At 33.8% G+C, this 23,329-nt stretch overlaps 1 pseudogene; it reads right to left on the reverse strand.

Annotated features, from left to right (window-relative positions):
• Window positions 1-1,545: 1,545 nt before the first annotated feature.
• Window positions 1,546-23,329, reverse strand: part of LOC100920007 — a 190,921-nt pseudogene continuing 169,137 nt past the window's right edge.

Genomic DNA, 23,329 nt, shown 5'->3' on the forward strand with positions numbered 1-23,329 from the left:
TTAGCAACACCCTGGGATTCTGCACTATCTGCGCTGGTGTTTGTGGTCAGCTGTTTGTATTGGGCTGCCTCCCTCTCATTTCAGATTGAAATAGACCTTTTCTGATCTGTTTCCTCTCATATACTTTCTGCCATGTAGAGTCTGAACCACCACAGCACTCTGTGCTATCTTCGCTGGCTTTTGTACTCAGCTGGTTGCATTGGCTGCCTCTCTCCCATTCCTGACTGAAACAGATCTTTTGTGGTCTGTTTCTTTTGTAGATTCTCTGCCACACATTCTGGACCACCACACAGAGACTGCAATGCCCTGAGATTCTGTGCTGTCTGCACTGGTGTTTATACTCAGGTGGTTGCTCTGGCTGCCTCCTCCCATTTCTAATTGAAACAGATCTTTTCTGGTGATCTTCGAAATTATCTTGTGCTGATAATTTGTTGCACTCCTAATATTTGTAGGTTCTGCCAGTCCAGCAGTAATTCAGAGGCTGGATTTCATAATTATTCTGAGGGTTGAAGAGATGATCAGAGAGAAATGTGTATGATCTCTGCCATCTTGACTCTGCCCTCGGAAGTCACCCCTTACTTTTTTACATATGAAAAAACTGAATCCATAAAGGGGAAAGTAATTTCCCAAGATCAAATGGGCAGTACATAAGTTACACAAATAGATTTAGAATCCAAGTTTTATTATTGCAAATCCAGTGCTTTTTTTGTCTGCCACATTGTACCAGTGGGCTTTTCATTACAGTATGTGACTGTTCAAGTGATATTAAATAAGGTCATAACAGTCTTCATTCTCGAAAAAATGCTGGAAGAGAAAGAGATTTTTTGAAACAGTTTTGAAGCAGTGAGAGATAACTTAAAAGAGGGATATTTCTTTTTTCTTGCAAATTTTTTATTTAAATGTAATTTTTGAGGATGGTAGATTTTAGAGCTCATTGAAGACAGCGACTTAGTCTTTTTTTTTCAAATATCCATATGTTTTATTTTCATCATCACCTCAAGCTTGACTTTTTTTTTATTCTCTCCTAGAGGAAGTTTTTTTATTATAGCTTTTTATTTACCAAACATATACGTGGTAATTTTTCAACATTGACCCTTGTAAAACCTTCTGTTACAAATTTTCCCCTCCTTCTCCCACTCCCTACCCTAGATGACAGGTAGCCCAATACATGCTAAATATGTTAAAGTATATGTTAAATATAATATATGTATTTATATTTATACAGTTATCTTGCTGCACAAGAAAAATCAGATCTAGAAAGAAAGAAAAAAAAACCTGAGAAGGAAAACAAAAATAGAAGCAAACAATAACAGAAAGAGTGAAAATGCTATGTTGTAATCCACACTCATTTCCCATAGTTCTCTCTCTGGGTGAAGGTGAACAATTGGAACTAGTTTGGATCATCTCATTGTTGAAGGCAGCCATGTCTATCAGAGTTGATCTTTGTATAGTCTTCTTGTGGCATCATCTTAGTCTTAAAAGGCAGTTTTATTTGGTCCTTTAGCATTTCTGTCCAACTTTATTATCTTCAACTACACACTGTATCTAAAACATCTTGCTTTTGGGGGTTTTCTTGGTCTCCTCCCTCATCTGGAGTTTCTTCATGTCATATCCTGCTGGAACTAGTTTAAAAAAGCCCCTGACCCCTCCCTGAATGCTTCTGACACATTCCTATAGTTTTGCCATATCTGTCTCAACATCCCAAGATTTTACATCCAGTAAAAGGGAAGAATTGGCAACAATTGCAGGTTTTTTTTATTTCTTTGATTCATTGTTCTTCTCTTACCTTCTTTGCTTATTCACTTTTTTCCTCCTCCTTAGACCTATAGAGATCAGTGTCATCATCATCTTTGCTATCTGTAACTCCACCACTTTCTGTACTATCTTCTACATCAGCAGGTCCATATTTGCCCAAAGCCTTCTTAATTCTTGGTAAACTTGCCTTTTGCTTCTTGTAAGATTTGATGTAATTGTCCTACTTGAAAGCATGATACAATGGTGGGTGGTGGGCTTGAGACTGCTTCAAATACTGTATTGTCATTCTGGGACAGCACATACCACTTGATGTAGCTCTTGTCATGCAAGAAGTTGTTGAGGTGTGCAGGCCTCTGAGTATCTTGAGATTTCCAAAGCCCGTGGTGGTGGTGGGAGAGCCTGGGTAGACCGTGGCAATGAAGGAGAAACTGAGTCTGGGGTAGCACTGATAGCAAACATGCTAGTGCTGGCCCTGAACTGAAAAAACAAAACAAAACAAAAGAGATCTATTACAAAGATCGGGGTGGGGCAAGATAATGTGATTTATTAGAGAAGACATAACCATAGGAAAGCTACAGTTATTTTCAGAACTGCTATACTACAGGATGTTGCAATCAGGGAAGACTAGCATCTCTAGTGTAGTGGTTACCAAATACTTTTCAACTTTGCTTCCCCACCTGACCCACTTAACTATTACCTGGGGCTCCAATAGACAATCTGTTGTGTTCTAACATAGAAAATGTAGCCCATTGCTTCCCCCTTCATATACTACACCTTGACCTAACGTTTTTATGGTTTCATGATTTTGTTCACTTTGGAACCCTGTTGGTGAGCTGACGATGACAGTATATAGACTGATAAGCGAGAAGGGGTGAGGGGTATTGGGGTTTATCGATTATAGAACAGGCTCCTCTAGGAGGGTCTAGGGCACCTCCAAATCCTTTGAGTTTTAAGCACTCAATGCACAGCAGTTATACCCTGGTAAACTGTTTCAGCAGACAGGCTAAACCAGTTTGAGGAAAACTGAGAGGTCTCAAACTTGTTGGTGTGATAGGTGTCTATCCCAAGCATATGAAGTCTTCCCTTGGTGAAATGGCATTCAAAAAATAATTTATTCCCATGGTCTTAAAGGCAACTGAAGCAAGTGCTGTGGAGCACTTAGAGTTTAGTTAGACATCAAAAATGCTAAGATCATACATTGCATTTTGAGCCATCACCAGTAATTTTGAATCTGTCCTGCCACAGGACTGGAATAATTCTGGAAGAGAGAGTGAGGTAGACAATTTGTTCAGCTCTGCTTCAGTTAAATATAATTTATGCATAAATCAAGACATCACTCATACCAATTTTTTTTTTTTACCATTTTTACCTGTCTCAAAGTTTTGTGGTAACAGACAAGTGATGAAATAATTATGTGTGGATATTCTGGATACTGGAGTCACAATCTTACTTAGGCCATAAGGTCATCTCACTGGAAGCAGCAGTGAAATTTAGCAGACCCCTGGGTATCTGAGTAATCTTTTTAAGGATCACATTGCTCACCTCCTGTGAGGAAGAGGCTGGAAATGGTCCCTTAAAATTGTCTGCTTACCCAGTCTTGGCCTGTTTATATCCTACCATCCTCACACTCACTTTGAAGGAACAGTGTGAATAGAGGGTTGCTCATAGAGAAACTTCAACTCTTGGCTCTAGGCATTTTTTCTGGCTATCTCCTATGCTGGAATGCTTTTTTTTTTTCTTCTTTTATTGACTTCTTTGGCTTCCTTCAATTTACACTTAAAATTACACCTTCTATAGGAAGCCTTTTCTAATCCTTAATTCCAGTATGTTTTTCCTGTGAATCATTTTCTATTTGAATTTTCTAAGATGTGAATTATGAGAAAAATATAGACACAAATTCATTTCAAAGGTGATGAGGATTATACTCTTTTTACTTGATTCTGCTGAATAAATATCCATTATTTATGTACCTATACAATATATTCTTTAACTGATTTCCTATACTTTTAGAAATCTATCCTTTGATACATATTGAAGTGATAATTTTCAAGATTTGTTTTGCTTTCTTCACAACTATGGCATTTGGGTTTTCTTTGCACTTTTAAAAAATCTGTCTATATTAGTTTGCTAGCTTCCCCATTAGAATGTGAGCTTTTTGAGAGCAGCAGCTATCTTTTCCATTATATTTATTATTAATATTTAGCAAAGTTCTTGGCACATAACAGCAACTTAATAAATGCTTATTGACATTGTTTATTGACTAACTGAAGTCAGTAACACTGGATTCTAATTCATCCTCTTAGATGTTTATTAAATATTCATCCCTGGCCACATCACTTTTCTCTGGACCTCACTTTTTCCCTTTGTAAAATTAGGAGATGGGGCTTAGTGAGCTCTTTTTAGGGTCTAAATACGTGACCTGTAATAGTAGCTCTTGATATAAACAATACATTATTTTAGCTTTCATGGTATCCCTCCTTTTACCTATAGTTGGCTGACAACAGAGGTGGAGAAAATAAGGATCGCATTTACGACAGTTTGCCTTGTAGCAAATTCCTTTGGAAACTGGAAAGAAGAAAGTTCATTATCAAGGTTACAAGTGTAGGGGAACAATCAATATTAACCTTTTGGAAAAAAATAATATTTCAATTATTTTTAGAGAATTAAGACTATGATTCATCATCATCGTGCTGGAACTTGGCTTTTTTATACTCTAACATCATGTCTTTCTATGCTGATAATTGTCTAATTACAAAATGAACACTTACATATTGTATCTTTGAAATTTTTGAGATGTAAATTATGAGAAAAATACAGACACAAGTTCATTTCAAAGGTAACAAGCATTATACCCTTTGACTTGATTCTAGTGAATAAATATTGTTTCTAATCATTATTTTTATACCTATAAAATGCATTGTTTAACTGATTTTCTATATTTTTAGAAATATTATCCTTTCATATTGAAATGATTATTTTCAAGATCTGTGCTGCTTTCTTCAGAACTATGACATTTGGATTTTCTTTGCACAAGTACAAAAAAAATCTGTTCATTTTTCTTTTGGTCTGAAGTGCAGAAAATTTTTTTAAGATTCTATATTACATAATTAGCAATATTTAGGGATCATACCAATTCTCTGTCTCATTTATGTAATCCAGAATTATGAAAGCCCTAGGTTATTTTTAGAAAAATGAGGGAATAGGGCTTTTTAGCCCATATGATTTTAGCCAGCTTTACCTCAAGAAACAGAAAAATGGCCACGATAGAGTATCTATAATTTCTCCAGCCTCTGTCTAAGGTAGGGTTTGTCATTTCAGCTTAGTTCATATCCTAGATTGAACCACGAAAAAGACTGTCTGACTGTTAAACAGAAAACTTTTGTCTTTGGTTCCCATGATATTAAATTCTTTAGTCTTCTCTGTTTATAACAGTAGTAGTCCCACCTTTCTTCCCAACCCCAATTTTTGTCACTCATTGCAGTTATCTTTTTCTTGCATTATTAAAATCCACTCAAAAGTAATTTTCATGACTAAAAGAAAGATAAAGTATTTCTTCCTCTAAAGACATCTTTGCTTAAGTAATGATCAAAGTCTACATTTAAATTAATGAAGATCTAGAACAAAAGTTCTTGAATTGTTGTATGAGATCCCATAAGAGTTCACATAACAATGTGGAGTTGAAAAATTATGATTTATTATCAGTAAATGTTTGATTTGTATATTTTATACACCTATATATCCAGGATCATGTAAAAATTTCTCAGGCATACAGGGTTCACAAAGGTGGCTGAGCCAAGATGGCAGAGTAAAGGCAGAAACTCACCCAACCTCTCTCCCAAACCACTCAAAATTCTTGTAAATAATAACTAAACACATTTTAGAGAAATAGAACACCCCAAAAGACAAAGTAGAACATTTTCCAACTTAAGGCAACTTAGAAGTTCAACAGAAAAGATCTATGGAACCAGGTGGGAGCCCAGTACACAATTCCAGCACAGGCCAGGCCAATACAGCCCTGGACTGGCCCAGGTTCCAGACCTACCCCTGGGCTGACCCCAACATCAGCAAGACAGGACCTCTGAATCAGCAGTAGTGCTGGAGGATTCTGCACTTGTTGGACGAGGGACACAGGGAAGATTTGGAAGGTCAGTGGAAAGGGTCTGTGGCAATGGTGGGGGACTCAGGAGTGCAGTCTTAGCAAAGGCTGTGCCAGCACAGCTGCAGCTTCACCTCAACTCCAACCCTAGCCACAATCCTAGCCCTAGCCCTAGCCTCAGCTCTGATGCTCTGTTGCTTTAGCACAATAGATCTTACAGCTATAGTGGGGAGAGTTCATTCCTGAGAGTTCCAGGGCAGAAAAGAGTGAGTGCTTGTGGTCATGAGGTCCCTAGAAGAATCTCTGAAAACAGCTGAACAAAACCCCTGGAGCTTGAAAGAGTGTACCCTCCTCACTGGAAACAGAGCCCTACTTTAACAGAGTTAAAAGCCAGGTAATAGGCTAATTGGAAAAATGAGCAGACAATAGAAAAAGTTTCTGACTATTATAAGTTATTATGAAACAAGGATGATCAAAACACACACTCAGAAGATGATAGCAAAGTCAAAGCTATTACATCCAAGGACTCCAAGAAAAATAAGAATTAGGCTCAGGCCATGGAAGAGCTCAAAAGAGATTTTGAAAATCAAGTAAGAGAGATACAGGAAAAATCAGAAAAAGAACTGAGAATGTTGTAAAAGGAAATACAAAAAGCTAATGAGAGAAGAATGCCTTAACAGGCAAAATTGGCCAATTGGGAAAGTAGATACAAAAGCTCATTGAGGAAAATAATTCCCTAAAAAATAAAATTAAGCAAATGGAATCTAATGACTTTATGAGAAACCAAGATACAATAAAGCAAAACAAGAAAAAATGAAAAATCTCTTTGGAAAAACAACTGACCTGGAAGATAGATTCAGGAGAATAATTCAGAAATTATTCATCTATCTGAAAGTCATGATAAAAAAAGAGCCTGAACATCATTTTTTCAAGAAATTATAAAGGAAAACTGTTCTGATAGTTTAGAACCAATGGGTAAAATATAAATAGAAACAATTCACCAATCCAGAAAGAGATCCCAAAATGAAAACTCCCAGGAAAATTTTAGTTAATTTCTGGAACTCCTAAGTCAAGGAGAAAATATTGCAAGCATCAAGAAAAAAATAATTCAAATACAGTGGAGCCTTACTCAGGATAACCCAAAATTTAGCAGCTTCATTAACGGATCATAGGGCTTGAAATATAATATTCCTGAGAGCAATGGAGTTAGGATGATAACTAAGAGCATTATTATAGAAGTTGGAAGGAGCATATATAGACAGAGGGCAAAGGAGTTAGTTGAATATGAAGTTATAATACCTTTTTTAAAGAGATAATATTTTTAAAAAATAATGAAATTAAGAGATAGGAGAGGAATATAATGGGAGAAAGGTAAAAGGAGAAGTGGAATGCAGAAGTTATCTATAAAACAAGCAATTAGAAGGAGTATATATAGATAGAGGGTGAAGGAGTTAGTTGAATATGAAGTTATAATATCTTTTTTTTTAAAGAGACAATATATTTTTTAAAATAATGAAATTAAGAGGTGGGAGAGGAGTGTAATGGGAGTAAGGTGAAGGGAAAAGTGGAATGGCAGAAATTATCTAAAAAACAAGAGACAATAAACTTTTACAGTGGAGAGGAAGAGGGAAATAGAGGGTAAGTGAATTTTAAGAGGAGATAACATACATACTCAATAAGGCTATAGAAATCTATCTTTGCAGGAAAATAGGAGGGGAATGGGATATGGGAAGTGGGGGGGGAGGGTGATTAAAAAAAGGGCATATTAGGGAAGGGAGTGGTTTGTATCAAAACACTTTTGAGGAAGAAAAGAGTGAAAATAGAGAGAATAAACGAAGGGAAATTAATGAATGGTAATTGTAAAAGGAATTTTGAAACAAATTTCTCTGATAAGTATTCATTTCTCAAACATAGAGGGAACTGAGTTAAATTTATAAAAAATAAGAGCCATGCCCCAATTGATAAATGATCAAAAGAGATAATCTGTGCCCAAATGCCAAAAATTCGTACATATCCTTTGACTTAACAACACTGCTACTAGGCATGAATACCAAAAGAGATTTGAGGGGAAAATGGAAATTCACTTATATATACAAAAATATTCACAGCAACTCTTATTTTCAGGGCAAAAAACATGGAAATTGAGGGAAGGCCATCAATTGGGGAATGACTCAATAAATTATGGTGTGTGTTTGTGATGGATTATTATTGTTCTGTGGGAAATGGTGAACAGGATGGTTTTAGGGAAAAAAAAAACTGGAAATTCCTCCATAAACCCAAGCAAAATAATATGTAACATATACAAAATAACAACAATGTTCTGGGATGACCAGCTGTAAATGACTTTGCTCTTCTAGAAGTACAATCATCCATGACTAATCTCAAGGATTTATGATGAGAAACCCTACCCATACCAGAGAAGGAACTTACTGTATCTAAATATAGACTGAAGCATATTCTCTCTTTCTCTCTCTCTCTCTCCCTCTCAATTTAATTTTTCTTAAGGTTTTTTATTTTCATTATGGTGGGAAATTTATGTTGTATTTTTTTCACAACTTGATTTTTATGTAAATGTTTTGCATAACTTCACATGTGTTTTCTTGATTGTGAGTGGGGATAAGGGAGAGAACTTAGAAGGAAAAAAATTAAAAACAATTGCAAAAAAAATCTTTTTTTTAATGTAATTGGGGAAAATATTAAATAAAAAATTAAATTAAAAATGGAGGGGGGGTCATGATAGTGAAAAACATATAAGAAGCCCTGATATAGAGTAAAGAACTCAAAGCATCATGTAGGTAGGAAAATGAGAAGCACAAACAGGAAATAGTATAGTACAGTTTTGTTTGAGTACAGATTGCATGAAGAAAAGATTTTTGTGACACATCCAGAAAATACAATGTTTATAGATTATGGAAAACTTTGAATGTCAAGGAAAGTAGTGTGAACCTTACCTGGCAGTCAAGAAAGAGCTACAAAATTGTTTGAGTGGAAATGTGAAAGAATCATAAGGATCCAGTTTGTTCCTTCCCCCCATATTTGTTTTGAAAAAAATAAAAAATAATAATATATATGTATACATATATATGAATGCACATGTGCATGTGTGTGTATATATATGTATATAGAGAGAATTTATTTTAATACACATTGCTTTATGAATCATGTTGGGAGAGAAAAATCAGAACAAAAGGGAAACATCATGAAAGAGAAAAAAAAAACAGAAAAAAGAATAAACATGGCATGTGTTGATTTACATTCAATCTCTACAGTTCTTTTTCTGGATGTTGATGACATTTTCTGTCCAAAATGTACTGGGATTGTTTTGGATCGCTGAACCACTGAGAAGAGTCAAATCTTTCATAGTTGATCATTGCATATTCTTGCTGTTATTATATATAATGTATTTCCAGTTCTGCTTGTTTTGCTCAGCATCAGTTTATGTAAACCTTTCTATGCCTTTCTAAAATCAGCTTGTTCGTTATTTTTTATAAAACAATAATATTCCATTGTCTTCCTGTACCCCAACTTGTTCAGCCAGTTCATATCCCTTAATATCAATTTATCAATTGGTGATAATATCAATTTTCAGTGAATACCAATACAAAAACTTGTATTTTTATAAGTTAGACACAGGTTTTATATAATTTAGAAATGGGACCTTTACCAGAAAGAATTTTTTTCCTGCTTTGTACTTTTGAATTTCCGACTTTTAATCTTGTATCTGTTGATTTTGATTGTGTGAAAAACTTTTAATTTAATGTAATCCAAGTTGTTCATTTTTCCTTTCATAATGTTCTCTAGTTCTTTTATTCATAAATTCCTCCCTTCTCCAAAGATCTGATAGTTGTTATCCCTTGCTCTCCTATTTGCTATCACTCTTTATGACCAAAATTCTCTAAGTATATTATCATATCATGCGAAAAGAGTAACAGTTGCATTTCTTCATTGCCTATTTTAATTCCTTTAATTTCTTTTTTTTTATTACCAAAGCCTTCGTTTCTCATACAATGTTGAATAAGAGTGGTGTTAATGGGCATCCTTGTTTCACCCAATATTATTTGGAATGTATCCAGCTTCTTTTCATTACAGTAATGTTTGCTATAGGTTTTAAATAGATACAGCTTATTATTGTAAGGAAAATTCCGTTTAACCCTATGCTTTCTAAAGCTTTTATAGGAATGAGTATGGTATTTTGTTTAAAAAAAAACTTTTTTCTGCATCTATTGAGATTATCATATGATTTCTGTTGGTATTGTTATTATGTGGTTGATTATGGAAATAGTTTTCCTGATATTGAACCAGCCTTGCATTTCAAAAATGGCTTGTTCAATTTTTCTCTCCAAAATGGCACTATTTTAAGTAATTTATTTCCTCTTCTGCTAATCAATATGTTTTATGTTTTTGTAAAATTCATCAAATTCAGTTAGATTATTGGATTTTCTGTCATAGAATTGGATAAAATAGCTTCTAACTACAGCTTTAATTTCATTTTCATAAGTTCATCCTTTTCATCATTTATGATGATTATTTGATTTTTTTTCTTTCCTTTTTCCAATCCAGTTAACCAAAAGTTTATCTATTTGGTTGTATTTTTCATAAAACCAATTCTTAGTTTTATCAATTTTCAATTGATCAATTGAATTATATCAATTCAAGTTTTCTTAGTTTCAATTTTACTAATCTCTTCCATAAGTTTCAGAATTTCTAATCTGATATTTAATCAAGGTTTTAATTTGTTCTTTTTCTAGCTTTTTAAATTACATGTCTAATTCATTGATCTCCTCATTCTCTATTTTCTTCATGTAGCTATTTAGATATATACAATTTCCCCTAAGAACTGTTTTGGGTGCATTCTATAGATTTTGGTATATTGTCATTCTCTTGGATGAAATTATGGATTGTTTCTTGATTTGTTCTTTGACCCACTCATCTTTTAGAATTAGATGATTTAATTTCCAATTGGTTTTTACTCTATCTTTTCCTGGTCCTTTATTGAATGCAATTTTTTTATTTCATTTTGGTCTATAAAGGAAATATTTAGAATTTCTGCCTTTTTGCATTTGATTGTGAGGTTTTTATATCCTAATACATGGTCAGTTTTTGTTTAGGTTCAATGTTCTGCTGAGAAAAAGGTGTATTTCTTTGTATCCCTATTCAATTTTCTCCAGAGATCTATCATATTGAGGTTTCTATGATCCTATTAACCTCCCTAATTTTTTTCTTGTATATTTTGTGGTTAGATTTGTTTGATTCTGAAAGGGGAAGGTTAAAATCCTCCATTAATACAGTTTTATTGTCTATTTCTTCCTCTAACAGTCTTAATATCTTCTCTAGGAAACTGTATGGTCTACCACTTGGTGCATACATACTTATATAGTTACTTCTTTACTGTTTAGGGCACCTTTTATCAAGATGTACTTTCCTTCTTTTTCTCTTTTAATTAGATCTATTTTTACTTTTGTTTTACCTGAGATCAGAATTGCTACCCCTGCTTTATTTTTATTTCAAGTGAAGCATAATGAATTCTGTGCCAGCTTTTTACCTTTACTCTGTAAGTGTTGATCTGCGTTAAATATGTTTCTTGTAAAAAACATATCATAGGATTCAGTTTTTTAATCCACTCTGCTATTTGCTTCTGTCTTATGATGAATTATTAATTCCCTCTTAGAGACAAAACTGATGAAATCACCCTTCAGTCAATATGTATCCCCCTCCCCCCTTATCCTTCATTTAGTGATTTAATTGTCCCATTATACCTCCCCTTTCCTCTTTTCCTTGTACACACCTTTTATTACCCCTTAATGTATTTTTTTTATGTCAGATTCCATTCACAAACCCACCTTCAGTTTATGTGATACCCATGTCTGTCTGCCCCAGTGACAGATACAAGTCCTCAGAGTTACAGATATAAGTTTCCCTTCTAGGAATGTAAGCAGTTTAACCTTTAAATAATATATATTTTCCCCCTGTTTGTCTTTCTATGCTGCTTTTGAGTCCAGTACTTGTAGAATAAATTTTTTGTTTAGTTCTGTTTTTTCCCGTAATAATGATTGAAAGTCTCTTACTTCAATGAAAATCCATCACCGTCTCTATAAGATGATGCTGGGTCTTGCTGGGTAGTTAATTTTTTGTTCTAACCCTATGTCTTTTGCCTTCTCGAATATGGAATTTCAAGTTCCCCATTTTTTCTATTGTAGAAGCCACCAGATCCTAAGTAATTCTGACTAATTACTCCTTGATATTTGACATATTTTTGACTGGAAGCTTGCAGTATTTTTTCCTTGAGATTGTAGTTCTGGAGTTTTGCAACAATGTTCCTTGTGGTTTTCCTTATGGAATCTCTTTTCAAAGATGATTGGTGGATTCTTTCAGTGAGTATTTCCCCCTCTGTTTCTAGAATATTGATTCAATTTTCCTTAAAGATCTTTTGAAGAAGGAGGTTGGCTGGTGTAGTAGATAGAGCACCAGCCCTGAAGTCAGGAGGACCTGAGTTCAAATCTGACCTCAGATGCTTGTCTGTGTGACTCTGGGCAAGACACTTAATCTGAAATGCCTCAGCAAAAAAAAATCTCTTGAAGAATACTATCCAAGCTCTTTTTTGGTCATAGCCTTCAGATAGGCCAATAATTTTTTTTGAAATGTCTATTTTTATATTTTTAAATTTTTCCCTAGTACATTTATTTTAATACGCATTATTTTATGAATCATGTTGGGAGAGAACAATCATAACAAAAAGAAGAAACCATGGGAGAGATTTACAAAAGAGAAAAAAGAAGAACACATAACATGTGTTGATTTACATCAGTTTCCTTAGTTCTTTTTCTGGATGCAGATGTCATTTTCTGTCCAAAGTCTATTGAGATTGTTTTGAATTACTGAACCACTGAGAAGAACCAAGATTTTCATAGTTAGTCATTGCATATTCTTGCTATTATTATGTACAATGTATTCCTGGTTCTGCTTGTTTCATTCAGCATCAGTTCATGTAAATCTTTCCAGGCCTTACTAAAATCAGCTTGTTTATCAATTTTTAATAAACCAATAATATTCCATTATCTTCATATGTCACAACTTGTTCACCTATTCCCCAATTGATTAGCATCTACTCATTTTCCAATTCTTTGCTACCACAAAAAGAACTGCTACAAATATTTTTGCACCTATAGGTCATTTTCCCTCCTTAAAGATTTCCTTATGGAGCAGCTAGTTAGCACAATGGATACAGCAACAGCCTTGAAGTAAGGAGGACCTGAGTTCAAATACGACCTCAGACACCTAACACTTCCTAGCTGTGTGATTCTGGGCAAGTAATTTAAACTGAATTGCCTTAGCAAAAAAAAAAAAAAAAAGATTTCCTAGGGGATACAGACCCAGTGATGACACTGTGACACTGCTGGGTCAAAAGGTATGTCAGTTTCATAGTTCTGTAGGCATAGCTCCAAATTGCTCTCTGGAATGTTTTTATAATTTCACAATTTTACCAACAATACATAAGTGCAGTTTTTCCACATCCCCTCCAACCTTTATCATTATCTTTCCCTTTCATCTTACCAATTTGAGAGGTGTGAGGGAGTACCTCAGAGTTCTTTTAATTTGCATTTCTCCTAATCCATAAAGATTTAGAGCATATTTTCCATATATAACTACAGATGATTTTAATTTTGTCATTTGAAAATTATCTGTTCATATCCTTTGACTATTTATCAACTGGGGAATGATTTGCATATTATAAATTTGACACAGTTCTTCATATATTTTAGAATGACCTCTTCCCATGACCCTCAGACTAACTACTAAATCCAACCACTGAATTAGTTCTGGAATATATTTGGCTTACAACTAAAAAGTTTCACAGAGAAACTTCTTTCACCTAATAGGAAAGTGGGAGGGAAAAGGGAAGAGGTTAGCTAGTAGAAGGGAAAACAGAAATAGTAGAAGACAGGTATAAGAAAGGAGGAGAGGCTATGAAGGGAAGGGCTGCTTGAGGCAAATGGTGCTCATAAGTAAAATACTGGGGAGGAGGGAAAGGGGAGAAGGAGAGAGAAAAGTATAATTTGAGGTAAATAAGATGGTGGGAAATATAAAATTAGTGGTTTTAACTGTAAATGTGAATTGAAAATAAAATAATTATTAAATTAATAAATAAAACTAAGAGTTGGTTTTATGAAAAAACCAAAAAAATAGATAAATCTTTAGTTAATTTGATAAGAAAAAGGAAAGAGGAAAATCAAATTGTTAGTCTCAAAAATGAAAAGGGAGAACTTTCCACCAATGAAGAGGAAATTAGAGCAATAATTAGGAGCTATTTTGCCCAACTTTATGACAATAAATTTGATAATCTACGTGAAATGGAGGAATACTTACCAAAATATAGATTGCCCAGATTAACAGAAGAGGAAATAAATTAATAGTCCCATTTTAGAAAAAAGAAATAGAACATGCTATTAATCAACTCCTTAAGAAAAAATCTCCAGGGCCAGATGGATTTACATGTGAGTTCTATCAAATATTTAAAGAACAATTAATCCCAATATTCTGCAAAATCTTTGAAAATAAAGGGAAAGAAGGATGCCTACCAAATTTTTGGGGATTTTTTATGATATGATATCAAAACCAGGTAGGATGAAAACAGAGGAAAAAATTATAGACCAATTTCCCTAAAGAATATTGATGTGATCCCAGGGTAATACACCATGACCAAGTTGGATTTGTACCAAGAGTACAGGACTGATTCAATATTAGGAAAACTATTAGCATAATTGACTATCAATAACCAAACTAACAAAACCCATAAGGTTATATAAATAGATGCAGAAAAGCATTTGATAAAATTCAACACCCATTCCTATTAAAAACATTTGAGAGTACAGGAATAGATGGAGTTTTTCTTAAGATAGTCAGTAGTATCTGTAATGGGGACAAACTGGAACCATTACCAATAAGATCAGGGGTGAAGCAAGGTTGTCCAGTATCACCATTATTATTCACAAATTAGAGATGCTATCTTTGACAATAAGAGAAGAAAAACAGATTAAAGGAATTAGAGTAGGTCATGTGGAAAACAAATTATCACTCTTTCCAGATGATATGATGGTATACTTAGAGATCCCTAGAGAATCAACTAAAAAAACGATTAGAAATAATCCACAACTCTAGCAAAGTTGCAGGATACAAAATAAATCCACACAAACTATTAGTATATTTATACATCACTAACAAAAACCAGCAGCAAGAAATACAAAGAGAAATTCCATTTAAAATAACTCTCGATAGTATAAAATATTTGGGAATCTTATCTGCCAAGGGAAAGTCAGGAAGTATATGAACAAAACTACAAGACATTTCCCACACAAATAAAGTCAAATCTAAACAATTGGAAAAATATCAAGTGATCTTGGATAGGTCGAGTAAATATGATAAAGATGACAATGCTAATCTATTTAGTGCTATACCAATCAAATTCCCAAGAAACTATTTTACTGACTTAGAAAAAATAACAAAATTCATCTGGAAGAACAAAAGGCCAATAATTTCGAGGGAATTAATGAAAAAATCCAAATGAAAGTAACTTAGTTCTACCAGATTTAAAACTATATTATAAAGCAATGCTCATCAGAACCATTTGGTACTGGATAAGAAATAGAGTAATCAATCAGTGGAATAGGTTAGGTTCACAGGACAAAATAGTAAATGACTATAGTAACCTAGTGTTTGACAAATTCAAAGACCCCAGCTTTTGGGATAAAATTCATTATTTGATCAAAAACTGCTAGGAAAATTGGAAACTAGTATGGTAGAAACCAGGCACTGACTCACACCTAACACTGCATACCAAAATAAGGTTGAAATGTGTTCATGATTTAGATATAAAGAATGATATAAACAAATGAGAAGAACATAGGATAGTTTACCTCTCGGATCTGTGGAGGAGGAAGGAATTTGTGAACAAAAAAGAACTGGAGATCATGTTTGATCACAAAATAGGTAATTTTGATTATATTAAGTTAAAAAGGTTTTGTACAAATAAAACTCATATGTGCAAAAATGGTTGTGGCAGCCCTTTTCATAGTAGCAAGAAATTGTAAACTGAAAAGATACCCCTCAATTGGAGAATGGCTAAATAGATTATGGTTTATGATATTATGGAATATTGTTGTTCTGTATGAAATGACCAGCAGGATGATTTCAGAGAGGAGGCAACAAGAAGGTTATACAATAATGATCGATTATGATGGACATGGCTCTCTTCAACAATGAGATGATTCAAAGCAATTCCAATTGTTCAGCAATGAAAAGAGCCATCTATACCCAGAGAAAGAGGGCTATGGGAAATGATTGGTTCATTACATAGCATTTTCACTCATTTTGTTGTTGTTTGCTTGCACTTTATTTTGCTTCTCTCTCTTTTTTACTGGTTTGATTTGATTTTTCTTGTGGGGCACAATAATTATATAAATATGTATGCATATATTGGATTTAACATATATTTCTACCATGTTTAACATGTATTGAACTACTTTCCATTTAGGGGAGGGCATGGGAAAAGGGAGGAAAATTGGAACACAAGATTTTGCAAGGGTTAATGTTAAAGAATTGTCCACACATGTTTTGAAAAATAAGCTTTAATTAAAAAAAAAAAAAAAGAAAAAAATGAGACCTCTATCAGAAACTGGTTGTAAAGATTTTTTCCCTAGTCTTGTACTTCCCGTTTAATCTTATTGCTGTTGTTTTGGATTATGCAAAACCTTTTTAATTTAATCTAATCAAAATTGTCCATTTTGCTTTTTATAATGTTTTCTAGTTCTTCTTTGTCATAAATTTAGGTCAGTAATTTTAAAATTTTCTCTTCTGGATCTATTTTCCAGATTGGCTATTAAATACCAATGAGGTATTTCTTCCATTTTTTTCATTATTTTTATTTTGTTTGACTGATTCTTGCTATCTCATAGTCATTAACTTCCATTTGTCATATTCTAGTTTTTAATATGTAATTTTCTTCAGTTAACTTTTATATCTCTTTTCCCATTTGACTAATTCTACTTTTAAAGGAGTTGTTTTCTTCAGTGCGTTTTTTACCTTTTTTGTCCAAGCTCCTGACTATTCATGCATATCTCTTATTTGCCTTTTAAAGTCTTTGATGTGAACCTTCCAGGGGGGAAGCCTTTTTGGGCTTGAGACAAATTCATATCATTCTTTAAGATTTCCTCTGTGGACATTTTGATGTCTTCTGAATTTGTGTTTTAACCTTCCCTGTCACCATAGTAGCTTTCTATGGTCAATATTCTTTTCTGTTTCTTGCTTATTTCTTTCCTTTTCTTTTGGTATTTCCTCTTTTATTCACTTTTATACTTGAGCTCTGCTGCTGCGGTAAAAGAAGGCACTCTTCCAAGCTTCCTATGCAGCTCTGAGCCTTGGCTTTGAGCACAGGGGCTCCTTGTATTAGCTGGGTAGCTTTGCCTGCTGTGTTCAGGAAACAGCCTGGTTTTCCATAGTTTGCCTTCTGAGCTGGGACTGGAAGCTGCCCCTCTGATTTGATTCTCTGCTTAGACAAGACTGAAGATCTTAGTTGCTGATTTGTTGTGAGTAAGAACATTTCACCAGCTTTTCCTGAGTCTGTCTGAGCTGGGCTGAACATTCTTTTCATCTCAGTGAGACTGACCTTTCTTTAAGTTTTTCCAGTCTATCTTGAGCTGTAGAATGGTTTTATTTTATCAGACTCTGTTTAGAGGTTTGGTTTCATATGGCTTTTCAGGGAAACTGGGAGAGCTCAAGTAGCTTCCTGGCTTTATTCTGCCATCTTGGATCTGAAGTGTTAGTAAATGCTTTCTAAATTGAATTGATTTGTGTAAAATAGATTCACTTTTCCAAGATGGCCTGTAATTAAAAGCATCAAATGTTTCTAAAGCTTCAATGTGTTTTTTTCCCCTTATAGTCTTTTCCCTCATGTTATTTTGTATATATTGTACTAACTACAATAAGTAAATAATTAAAAATAAGCAAAAACAAACAACCCACTCCACCAAAACATAAGATTTGCAGATTTTACCAATATACTTCCCACCAATATCTTAAAACAATCAGGAAGAACATTAGAAAAATTATTAGAAAAGACTATCAAGGTCTTTCAATTATTTAAAGGTTGTATTCATTCTTTATGCTTAGGTTTAAGCAATCATGCACTCTCACTCTACCAAGTCCCTTTCATTTATTACCATATCCTTCTTTGGCCAGTTTCCTGAGGTTAGGAATGGTTTATTATTATTGTTATTATGTTTATTATGTTTATAGTGTCTAATACAAAATTTGTGCTGCATACGTGATTGTCAATTTGGCCCTACATTGAGAATTATTATCAATTTTGGCACTTGGGATTTTTTGCTTCACCTTCGCTTTCTCCTCTAAATTTAATCACATTTTGTTGTACCTTATAATTCTTTTTGGAGTTTTGTCAATGGAGAAGTATTGTACTGGATAACCCAAGAATTTGACTGCATATGTAAACTATTAAATTTAATTTTTTGAGGGAAAACCCTGTATGTGGTACACCTTAAATCTCTTACTGTGGACAGAAGATGAGCTCTATTTTATTGATTGATTTATTTTTTTTTATTTAATAGCCTTTTATTTACAGGTTATATGCATGGATAACTTTACAGCGTTAACAACTGCCAAACCTCTTGTTCCAATTTTTCACCTCTTACCCCCTACCCCCTCCCCTAGATGGCAGGATGATCAGTAGATGTAAAATACATTAAAATATAAATTAGATACATAATAAGTATACATGACCAAAACATTATTTTGCTGTATAAAAAGAATCAGACTCTGAAATATTGTACAATTAGCTTGTGAAGGAAATCAAAAATGCAGGTGGGCATAAATATAGGGATTGGGAATTCAATGTAATGGTTTTTAGTTATCTCCCAAAGTTCTTTCTCTGGGCATAGTTGGTTCGGTTCATTACTACTCCATTGGAAATGATTTGGTTGATCTCGTTGCTGAGGATGGCCAGGTCCATCAGAACTGGTCATCATATAGTATTGTTGTTGAAGTATATAATGATCCTGATCATTTCACTCAGCATCAGTTCGTGTAAGTCTCCCCAGGCCTTTCTGAAATCATCCTGTTGGTCATTTCTTACAGAACAGTAATATTCCATAATATTCATATACCACAATTTATTCAGCCATTCTCCAATTGATGGACAACATTCAGTTTCCAGTTTCTAGCCACTACAAAAAGGGCTGCCACAAACATTCATGCACATACAGGTCCCTTTCACTTCTTTATAATCTCTTTGGGATATAAGCCCAGTAGTAACACTGCTGGATCAAAGGGTATGCACAGTTTGATAACTTTTTGAGCATAGTTCCAAACTACTCTCCAAAATGGTTGGATTCGTTCACAACTCCACCAACAATGCATCAATGTCCCAGTTTTCCCACATCCCCTCCAACAATCATCATTATTTTTCCTGTCATTTAGCCAATCTGACAGGTGTGTAGTGTATCTTAGAGTTGTCTTAATTTGCATTTCTCGATTAATAATGACTTGGAGCATCTTTTCATTATGACTAGAAATAGTTTCAATTTCTTCATCTGAGAATTGTCTGTTCATATCCTTTAACCATTTTTCAATTGGAGAATGAGCTTGATTTTTATAAATTAGAGTTAATTCTCTATATATTTTGGAAATGAGGCCTTTATCAGAACCTTTGATTGTAAAAATATTTTCCCAGTTTATTGCTTCCCTTCTAATCTTGTCTGCATTAGTTTTGTTTGTACAAAAACTTTTCAGTTTGGTATAATCGAAATTTTCTATTTTGTGATCAGTAATGATCTCTAGTTCTGCTTTGGTCATAAAGACCTTCCCCTTCCACAGGTCTGAGAGGTAAACTATCCTCTGTTCCTCTAATTTATTAATAATTTTATTCTTTATGCCTAGGTCACGAACCCATTTGGACCTTATCTTGGTGTACGGTGTTAAGAGTGGATCCATGCCTAGTTTCTGCCATATTAGTTTCCAATTTTCCCAGCAATTTTTATCAAACAGTAAGTTCTTATCCCAAAGCTGGGGTCTTTGGGTTTGTCAAAGACTAGGTTCTATTTGTTGACTGTTTTATCCCTTGAACCTAACCTATTCCACTGATCAACTAATCTATTCCTTAGCCTAATACCAAATGGTTTTGTAACTGCTGTTCTATAATATACTTTTAGATCTGTGTACAGCTACCACCATCATTTGATTTTTTTCATTAATTCCTTGAAATTCTTGACCTTTTGTTTTTCCATATGAATTTGTTGTTATTTTTCTAGGTCATTAAAATAGTTTTTTGGGAGTCTGATTGGTATAGCGCTAAATAAATAGATTAGTTTAGGTAATATTGTCATCTTTATTATATTTGCTTGCCCTATCCAAGAGCATTTAATATTTTTCCAATTGGTTAGATCAGACTTAATTTGTGTGAAAAGTGGTCTGTAATTTTGCTCATAAAGTTTCTGATTTTCCCTTGGCAGATAGATTCCTAAATATTTTATATTATCAGTAGTTACTTTAAATGGAATTTCTCTTTGTAACTCTGACTGTTGAATTTTGTTAGTGATATATAAGAATGCTGATGACTTATGTGGGTTTATTTATAACCAGCAACTTTGCTAAAGTTGTGGATTATTTCTAATAACTTTTTAGTAGAATCTCTGGGGTTCTCTAAATATACCATCATGTCGTCGGCAAAGAGTGATAATTTGGCTCCCTCATTGCCTATTCTTCTTCCTTTAATCTCTTTCTCAGCTCTTATTGCCAAAGCTAGCGTTTCTAATACAATATTAAATAGTAACGGTGATAGTGGGCAACCTTGTTTCACTCCAGATCTTATTGGGAATGGTTGCAGTTTGTCTCCATTACATATGATGCTTACTGATGGTTTTAAATAGATGCTGCTGATTATTTAAGGAAAAGTCCATTTATTCCTATACTCTCAAGTGTTTTTAATAGGAATGGATGTTGGATTTTGTCAAATGCTTTTTCTACATCTATTGAGATGATCATATGGTTTTTGTTAATTTGGTTGTTAATATGGCCAATTATATTGATAGTTTTCCTAATATTGAACCAGCCCTTAATTCCTGGTATAAATCCTACTTGATCATAGTGTATTATCCTGGAGATGATTTTCTGTAGTCTTTTTGCTAATATCTTATTTAAGATTTTAGCATCAATATTCATTAAGGAGATTGGTCTATAATTTTCTTTCTCTGTTTTCAACCTACCTGGTTTAGGTATCAGTACCATGTCTGTGTCATGAAGGAATTTGGTAGGACTCCTTCATTCCTATTTTATCAAATAATTTATATAGCATTGGGGCCAATTGTTCTTTAAATGTTTGGTAAAATTCACATGTAAATCCATCTGGTCCTGGGATTTTTCTTAGGGAGTTGTTTAATTGCCTGTTCTATTTCTTTTTTCTGAAATGGGACTATTCAAGCAATTTACTTCTCCTCTGTTAGTCTGGGAAGTCTATATTTTGGAGGCAGTCATCCATTTCACTTAGGTTATCAAATTTATTGGCATAAAGTTGAGCAAATAACTCCTTATTCTTTCTTAATTTCCTCTTCATTGGTGGAAAGTTCTCCCTTTTCATTTTAAGACTACTAATTTCATTTTCCTCCTCCTTTTCTAATCAGATTTACCAAAGGCTTATCTATTTTATTGGCTTTTTCATAGAACCAACTCTTAGTTTTATTAATTAGTTCAATAGTTTTTTACTTTCAATATTTTTAATTTCTCCTTTTAATTTTAGAATTTCCAATTTAGTATTTGATTGGGGGTTTTTAATTTGGTCTTTTTTTTTAGTTTTTTTTAGTTGCAAGCCCAATTCATTAATCTTTTCTTTCTCTGTTTTATTCAAGTAAGCCTCTAAGGATATAAAATTCCCTCTTATTACCACTTTGGCTGCATCCCATAAATTTTGGTATGACGTCTCATCATTGTCATTATCTTGGGTGAAATTATTAATTGTATCTATAATTTGCTGCTTCAGCCAATCATTCTTTAAGATGAGATTGTTTAGTTTCCAATTACTTTTTGGTCTATTTCCCCCTAACTTTTTGTTGAATGTAGTTTTTATTGCATCATGATCTGAAAAGAAAGCATTTACTATTTCTGCTTTCTTGCATTTAATCTTGAGGTCTTTGTGTCCTAATATATGGTCAATTTTTGAATAGGTTCCATGAACTGCTGAGAAGAAAGTATATTCTCTTCTATCTCCATTCAATTTTCTCCAAAGATCTAACATACCTAATTTTTCTAATATTCTATTTACTTCTTTAATTTCTTTCTCATTTGTTTTGTGGTTTGATTTGTCTAATTCTGACAGTGCAAGGTTGAGATCTCCCACTATTACAGTTTTGTTGTCTATTTCTTCTTGCAACTCTCTTAACTTCTCCTTTAGGAAGTTGGATGCCATACCACTTTGTGCATATATGTTTAATATTGATATTGCTTCGTTGTTTATGCTGCCCTTTAGCAGGATGTAGTTACCTTCCTTATCTCTTTAATTAGATCAATTTTTGCTTTTGCTTGATCTGAGATAAGGACGGCTACCCCTCCTTTTTTGACTTCACCTGAAGCAGAATAGATTTTGCTCCAGCCTTTTACCTTTACTCTATATGTATCTCCCTGCTTTAAATGTGTTTCTTGTAAACAACATATTGTAGGGTTCTGACTTTTGATCCAGTCTGCTATCTGCCTCCTCTTTATGGGGAGTTCATCCCATTCACATTTACGGTTAGAATTACTAAATCTGTATTTCCTGCCATCCTAATAACCCCAGATTATGCTTTACTTTTCTGCCTCCCCAACCCTCTTTCCCTTTTTGAACTTATGTACTCCACTTGTTTCACGATGCTTACCTCTTTATAATCCCTCCCTCCCCTTTGAGTCTTTCCCCCTTCCTTCCCTTATTACTCTTTTTTTCCTTTTCCTCTCCCTCGTTTTAAATGAGGTGAGAGAGAATTTTCTCTAATACAAATGTCAATTATTTTTTCTTTGAGCCAACTCTGATGAGAGTAAGATTCACACAATGTTCCTCCCCCTCTCTAAATTTCCTCAGATATGATAAGTTTCCTTTGCCTCTTTGTGGGATGTGGCTCTTCTTTTATCCCTCCTTCCCACCTTATTCTGCCATCATCCCTTTTCCATATCTACTTCCCTTTTTATTTTATATCAGTACAATCAAATTATACATGTATTCTTTTTGTATATCCACAACAGAAATACAATTCTCAAGAGTTATTTTTACCTTTTCTGCATCTCTTGAGTTCTATGGTTGGAGATCAAATTTTTTTGTTTAGTTCTTGTTTTTTCTTCAGAAACAAATGGAATTCATTTTTTCATTAAATGTCCATCTTCTTCCCTGGAAGAAAATGCTCAGCTTAGCTGGGTAGTTTATTCTTGGCTGCATCCCAAGTTCTTGTGCCT

This window comes from Sarcophilus harrisii, chromosome 1 (genome assembly GCF_902635505.1).
Source record: "Sarcophilus harrisii chromosome 1, mSarHar1.11, whole genome shotgun sequence".
Taxonomy (NCBI): domain Eukaryota; kingdom Metazoa; phylum Chordata; class Mammalia; order Dasyuromorphia; family Dasyuridae; genus Sarcophilus; species Sarcophilus harrisii.